Raw genomic sequence first — 6,000 nt, 5'->3', positions numbered from 1 at the left:
TTGGGGAGACGTTTATAATACTGTCAACTGACTCACAGAGGAAACCACCACCTCCCTGCTGTCCTGGGTCTGTGGTTTTGTTTCTCCCAAACACTTCCTCTCTCTGTTCCTTGTTTCCATAAGCAGCAGCACCTTCTCTTCATCACTCTCCATCAAAACCTCTGAGTCATTCCTGCCTCCTCACCACCTCTTGTCCCTCAGACCATAACTCTTCATCCCATATTGTGCATTTTGTCTCTACGGTTTGAGCAAAAGCACTGATTGGAGACAATTCACAGATTTGTTGTTTTTACATTCATCAGTTGATGGATATTTGGGCTGTTGCCACTTTTTGTCTGTTGTGAACAGTTCTTCTGTGAACACAATTGCATAAATTTTTGTTTGAATAACTGTTTGCAATTATTTTTCTTTTCTTTTCTTTATTGTGGTAAGAACACTTAACATGAGATCTACTCTCTTTACAAATTTTCATGTGCAATATGGTATTGTTGATGATAGGCACATAGCTATGTGGCAGATCTCTATAATTTATCAGTCTTGCATAACTGAAACTTACACCTGGAAGGATAATTTCTAGATCTTGTGGTAATTGGGGATTTAACTTTCTGAGGAACTGAAAAACTGCTTCCACATGGCTTAACCATTTCACTTTCTCATCAGTGAAGTATGTGGGTTCAAATTTCTCCACATCCTCATCAAAACTTTTTTTTTTCAAATTATAGCCAATCCACTGGATATGAAGTAGCTGCTCATTGCAGTTTTATTTACATTTCCTTAATGACTAATGCATTGACCATCTTTTGTATGCTTGCTCTCCACATGTATATCTATTTTTAGAAATGTCTATTTAAGGCATTAGATTATTTTTTAATCAGATTGTTTTGTAAGTTCAAGATATTCTTAAATATTGTGCATAATAGACTCTTATTAGATATGTGATTTACAAATATTTTTTCCAATTTTGTAAGTTGTCTTTTACACTCATTTTTTAAAATTTTTTGTTTATTGCAGTAACATTGGCCTATAACATTGTGTAAATTTCAGGTGTACTTCATTATATTTCTATTTCTGCATAGATTACATCATGTTCACCAGACAAATACTAATTACAACCCATCACCACACACATGTGCCTGATCATCCATTTTGCCCTCCTCCCTCCCCCCTTAACCTCTGGTAACCACCAATCCAATCTCTGTCCCTATGTGTTTGTTTGTTGTTGTTATTATTTACTACTTAATGAGGGAGATCATACGGTATTTGACTTGCCCTCCCGACTTATTTCACTTTGCATAATACCCTCAATGTCCATCCGTGTTGTCACAAATGGCTGGATTTCATCTTTTCTTATGGCTGAGTAGTATTCCATTGTGTATATATACCACGTCTTCTTTATCCATTCGTCCCTTGATGGGCACTTAGGTTGCTTCCAAGTCTTGGCTATTGTGAATAACGCTGCAATGAACACAAGGGTGCATGTATCTTTATGCATTGTTGTTTTCAAGTTCTTTGGATAAATACCCAGCAGTGGAATAGCTGGATCGTATGGTAGTTCTGTCCTTAATTTTTTGAGGAATCTCCATACTGCCTTCCATAGTGGCTGCACCAGTTTGCACTCCCACCAGCAGTGTATGAGAATTCCCTTCTCTCCACATCCTCTCCTACACTTATTGCTTACTGTCTTGTTAATTATAGCCATTGAGACGGGCGTGAGGAGATAGCTCATTGTAGATTTGATTTGCATTTCCCTGATATTGAATGATTTTGAACATCTTTTCATGTTCCTGTTGGCCTTCTGTATCTTCTGTGGAGAAATGTCTGTTCAGGTCTTTTGCCCATTTTTTAATTGGGTTGTTACTGTTTTTTTTGTTGAGATGTATCAGTTCTTTATATATTTTGGAGATTAACCCCTTATTAGATGTAGGGTTTGCAAATATATTTTCTTAATTATTAGGTTGTCTTTTCGTCATGTTGATGGCTTCCTTTGCTGTGCAGAAGCTTTTTAGTTTGATGTAGTCCATTTGTTTATTTTTTCTATTGTTTCTCTTGCCCGGTCAGACAGGGTGCTGGAAAATATGTTGCTAAGACCAATGTCAAAGAGCGTACTGCCTATGTTTACTTCTAGAAGTCTCATAGTTTCAGGTGTTACATTCAAGTCTTTAATCCATTTGGAGTTAATTTTTGTGTATGGTGTAAGGTAATGGTCTACTTTCATTTTTTTCCATGTGGCTGTCCAGTTGTCCCAACACCATTGGTTGAAGAGACTTTTTTTCTCCATTGTATGTTCTTGGCTCCTTTGTCAAAGATTAGCTGTCCATAGATGTGTGGGTTTATTTCTGGGCTTTCAATTCCATTCCATTGATCTGTGTGTCTGTTTATGTGTCAATACCGTGCTGTTTTGGTTACTATAGCTTTGTAGTATATTTTGAAGTCAGGGAGTGTGATACCTCCAGCTTTGTTCTTTTTTCTCAGGATTCCTTTAGCTATTTGGGGTCTTTTGTTGTTCCATATAAATTTTAGGATTCTTTGCTCTATTTCTGTCAAAAATGTTGTTGGAACTTTGATAGGGATTGCATTGAATCTATAGATTGCTTTAGGAAGTATGGACATCTTAACTATGTTAATTCTTTCAATCCAAGGGCATGGAATATCTTTCCATTTCTTTGTGTCTTCTTCAATTTCTTTCAGCAATGTTTTATAGTTTTCGGTGTACAGCTCTTTCACCTCTTTAGTTAAGTTTATTTCTAGGTATTTTATTCTTTTGTTGCAATTATAAACGGGATTGTATTTTTAATTTCTCTCTCTGCTACTTCGTTGTTAGTGTATAGAAATGCAATTGATTTTTGTATGTTGATTTTTTGTCCTACAACTTTACCATATTCGTTTATTACTTCCAGAAGTTTTCTGGTGGCTTCTTTAGGGTTTTCTATGTATAAAATCATGTCATCTGCAAATAGTGAGAGTTTCACTTCTTCCTTTCCAATTTGGATTGCTTTTATTTCTTTTTCTTGCCTGATTGCTCTGGCTAGGACTTCCAATACTATATAAGTAGGAGTGGTGAGAATAGGCATCCTTGTCTGGTTTCTGTTCTTAGAGGGATAGCTTTCAGTTTTTCACCTCATCTATTATTTCTTTGAACAAGCTTTCTGCTCCATTCTCCCTCACTTGTCACTCTGGAATACCTATAATCATGTTGCATTTCCTAACTGAGTCAGATATTTCTCTGAAAATTTCTTCATTTCTTTTTAGTCCTCGATCTCTCTCCTCCTCCATCTGAAGCATTTCTATCTTTCTGTCCTCCAGATTGCTGATTCTCTCCTTCATAATATCAGCTCTATTATTCAGGGAGTCCAGAGTTTTCTTTATCTCATCCATTGTATTTTTCATCTCCAACATTTCCGATTGTTTTTTCTTTACAAATTCAGTCTCTTTTGTGAAGAAGTCCCTGATTTCGTTGAGCTGTCTATCTCTATTTTCTTGTAACTTGTTGAGTATTTTTTTGATAGCTATTTTGAATTCTCTGCCATTTAGATTCTAAATTTCTGTGCCTTTAGGATTGACTTGTGGGTTCTTGTCATTTTCTTTCTGGTCTGGAGTATTAACATAGTTTTGCTTACTGCTTGATGGTGTGGATTTGTGTCTCTGCATAGTTATAGTATCTGGTCACAAATCCTACCTGCCACTGGGAAGGGATAAAGAGCTGTGTATTCTGAGCCTGCAATGATCTCTGGCTTGCTTGCTTACAGCTGCTGTTTTTCTATCATATGCACTGGTGCTCTGGCTGACTGGCTGAGCTAGAGCCCTGGGTGGGGGGAGAGGTACTTTCTTTTGCCTGTGATATCCCTGGGGTGTTCTAGCTGTACCCTCACTGTCTGATGCTCTGGGGTGCTGACTTGATGAAGACACCCCCACAATAGCTCAGACACCTCTGTGTGGGGCTTTCTCACAGCTGTGAGGGAACATGAAGAGTGAAGGTATTCCCATGGAGGGCTGCCAATCTGCCCTCTCCTCTCAGAGCTGCATGCAGCCCGGTGCTCTGGATCCCTGCCATTGGGGGAGGGAGAGAGGATCTCTTACCTCCTTCCACTTCCTCCAGGGTGTCGAGCAACTCCAACTTCAGATGTATGCCTGCATGGATCTCTCAGACATCGTTTGTGTACTGTGAATGTCCTCTGTTGGCATATATATGTCCTGTTCACTGTATCTTAGAGAGAAGTGTCTAAGGAAAGAGCAAACTCCACCATGATGCTGACATCACTCCAGGAGCAACTTTTTAAGTCGCATCTACTCGCTATTGCAGGTGATGTGATGGCAGGAACCCAAGGGGTCTAAACTTCAAACCTGCCGTTGGGGCTCAGCAGGGAGTTCACACAGCATCCCTGTACATGGGGTTCTTTCAGCACCACGAGATCTGCCAGATCACATGGCTGTGGCTGTAGGGTCCTGGTACTGCAAAGCCCTATCTTCCTCTGCGCTCCACTCAAACCCACATCCTTCTGTCACCTGATAAGCAGAGACCTCTTTTCTCACGTATGGTATATGCTGCTTCCACTATCCAAATACTCATATTCAGATTTGTGTTTTTATTTTAGTGTGAGGTGTTACAAGGTATGATACAGGGTGTGTCTTATCAGGGCTCAGAGAGCAACACCTCTATAATGTTCACTTCTTTGGCAGGCCCTGAATCTTTGAATTTCTTTTTTCTTTCTCTTTTGTAAATATCCCACCATCTGGAGTACATACCAGAGCAACCAGAGTACTTGCCACCCTCTACTCATCAGGTCAAAGTAACATGATGTCACCAATATTCTGGAAAAATGTGATGTTCTGTCCAATGTCAAGATGCTGAGGGTCCCTTTGGATGATGCTGTGAAAGAGGGAGAGTTAGTTTATCCCTGGACACTGTGAACATGTACTGCAGTCCATCCCAGGTGAAGAAGAGCTGTTTCTTAATTACCAGATCCACAATGCACAAAAGTGACCAGAGGCCATAATTCTGTCCTAGGAAATGCATCCATCCTGCAGAGCAGCTGGCAGGAGTCAGTACTTGGGGATGTCTGTGGCCCTCCACCATCCACCACCCAGGATCCATCCAGTTTTTCAGGGGCCAGCCTGGTGTATTAAGCAGGGATACTGTAACTCCACCTCTGCCTCCTTTGAGTCTTTGAGGGTGGCACTAACCTCTGCTAGTCCACTTGAGTGCAAGGTTGTTTGTGATCGTGATATCAGGCAATATGGAAGTTATACTGTTGAGTATACAGATTCTGTTTCCTTTCTTTAAAGAGTATGTAACTATGTTTTGGAAGTCAATTAAATGAATTAGTGGTTCATCTTTTCCTTTCAAGGCTTTAACAACAATCTGTGTTTGGGCATATCTTGCAGCTCGTTTGGCCTGACTACTAGGGCCTGTCTCTTCTGGGGGTCTCTTGATTGCTCCAAGTGTTCCACAGGTTCCCTGTGCTGCGTGGAATTCAAACATCTCCCTTCACTGTGTGAGCTCTGGGAATTAAAACTTAAATTTATCCTTACTTCCGAAAGTGTTAGTCGATTAACAAAGGATGTGAATATCATTGCATAAATGCACGTATGCATGTTTTTGCTGCCTCAAAGTTTGAAAATAATGTGAGATGGGTGTTGAGGAGGGAAAATAACTGGGCAGGTTTGACTCTCTGTCCTCTGCACTGTCCCAGCGTCCACAGGTTTTCTTCTCATTCTCATTCTTCCTTCCTCATATTCCAAGATTCTTCTCTTTATCAGGTCCTTGCTGGGTCAGGAACTTCTTTTTCCATTAATTTAGGGGAGACCTGCTTGTGGTAAATCCTCTTAGCTTTCTTTTCCCTGAGAAAGTTTTTATTTCTCCTTCCTTCCAGAAGAATAATTTCACCATCTATAGAATTTGGAATCTAGAGTTCTCCTCTTTCTGCACCTGAAATATTGTTCCACTTGCTTCCTGCCTTCAAGATTTCTGATGGGAAGCCTGTTGTCATCTGAGTGGTTTCC

Source organism: Diceros bicornis, chromosome 34, assembly GCF_020826845.1.
Source record: "Diceros bicornis minor isolate mBicDic1 chromosome 34, mDicBic1.mat.cur, whole genome shotgun sequence".
Classification (NCBI taxonomy): domain Eukaryota; kingdom Metazoa; phylum Chordata; class Mammalia; order Perissodactyla; family Rhinocerotidae; genus Diceros; species Diceros bicornis.
Note: the sequence above shows the minus strand (reverse complement) of the source record.